Here is a 1,880-nt window from a genome sequence, read left to right on the forward strand (position 1 = left end):
GAGAGATGGAGTCCCAACTGGTCATTACTTTTCACCAAAGGAGGCTTCCAGTGCTGGGACTTGATTATTTCCAGTTGAGATATTGGCTAAAGGGGTCCTATATAAGTCCCCAAACAACCCAGGCTATTAGCAACAGAGTAGTTGCTCTCCACATTCTAACAGTAAGGCCTGACTAATGAAGATAACACCCACACAACTCATTGAATATGAAGTTGGCACGGGAAGGTACACTGTAGTGTATGAAAAGAGAACTGTATACACCAACCTAGCCAAAACCTATGATGTACAATGCAGTCTCACCTGTGAAATATTCTAAGGCAATAGTGGCACAAAGTTTGTGTGAACAACCAACCAATTTTTTATTTGACTCAAAGGCCCACTCCATTTTATGGAACTTATATCTGACATTGACCAAGAACCAGAAACTAGGTATTCCAAAGAGTTAGGGTAAAAATCAAATAATACTGGCCTCAAATAACATAATGATAAAATGACTCCTAATGATATTCTACTACATTCATAAATCGGCGCTTTATCCAGCCATCACCAGAGAAGCTTCCTCCTGTAGCAGATGGCAACAGATATAAATACCTGCTGTCAGACATTTCAATGAGAGAGCTAACTTCAGAATACTCAGCCCAACATAGGTGTCTCCATCAGATTCCTTCCCTCAGCGCTTGGAGAACCATAGAAAAGGAGGCAGAGAGCAACCAGAGCAGTCCCAGCCCATGCGTGACACCACCTGGACCGCACGCCACCACAGCTTTCCTCGGCATGGAGGGGAAATGGCGGGTGCTCTCCATCCGGAGCCATGTTGTCCAACGGCTACGTGGGCAATAGAGCGGCCATGTTCCCTCTGCAGGTTTTGGGATTTGAGGTTGGTGCTGTGAACTCTGGGCAGTTTTCAAACCACACAGGCTATGCCCATTGGAAGGGCAGGTACTGAAATCCCAGGAACTGTATGAAGCTGTATGAAGGTCTCAAGGTGAACAGTGTCAGTAAATATGACTATACGCTCACTGGTTACACGAGAGACAAGTCCTTTTTAGCCATGGTGGTGGACATAGTACAGGAACTGAAGCAACAGAACTCTCGACTCGTGTACGTGTGTGACCCTGTGATGGGCGACAAGTAGAACGGGGAAGGCTCCATGTATGTTCCCCAGGACCTCCTTCTCATGTACGGGGACAAAGTGGTGCCCGTGGCTGACATCATCACTCCCAACCAGGTTATGGCTGAGTTGCTGAGTAGCAGAAAAATCCACAGCCAGGAAGAAGAATTTGAGGTGATGGGTTTACTTCACTGTATGGGTCCTGACACCGTGGTCATCACCAGCATTGACCTGCCGTTCCCACAGGGCAGCGACTACCTTACCTGATCACGTTGGGCAGCCAGAGGATGAGGAAGCCTGAACACTCCACAGTGACCCAGTGCATCCGAATGCACAAGGTGGACGTCGTCTTCGTGGGCACTGGGGATCTCTTCGTTGCCATGTTCCTGGCTTGGACACACAAACACCCGAACAACCTCAAGGTGACCTGTGAGAAAACAGTGTCTGCCATGCAGCATGTCCTGCAGAGGACCATCTGGTGTGCAAAAGCCGAAGCAGGAGGACAGAAGCCCAGCCCGGCTCAGCTAGAGCTGAGGATGGTCTAGAGCAAAAGGGACATCGAGGACCCGGAGATCTTCGTGCAGGCCACAGTGCTGTGAGGGCCACGCACACTTGCCCTGACACACAGAGAGCTGAAGGTGTCTGTCTTCATACCTGTGAAAAGCTGTAACATCTGCCTTAGAGCCATGACTGAAACTTGACGTTGTGTTCCTTCCTGAGATTCGGGTCTCGGCTAGTCTGTATCGTGAAAATGTGCCATTTGTACTTT

General features: G+C 48.7%; 1 pseudogene; it reads left to right on the forward strand.

The window, feature by feature from the left end:
• The first annotated feature begins 774 nt into the window (after positions 1 to 774).
• On the forward strand, positions 775 to 1,710 carry LOC116071184 (annotated as a pseudogene).
• The last annotated feature ends 170 nt before the right edge of the window (positions 1,711 to 1,880 follow it).

Source organism: Mastomys coucha, unplaced genomic scaffold (assembly GCF_008632895.1).
Source record: "Mastomys coucha isolate ucsf_1 unplaced genomic scaffold, UCSF_Mcou_1 pScaffold1, whole genome shotgun sequence".
NCBI classification, from domain to species: domain Eukaryota; kingdom Metazoa; phylum Chordata; class Mammalia; order Rodentia; family Muridae; genus Mastomys; species Mastomys coucha.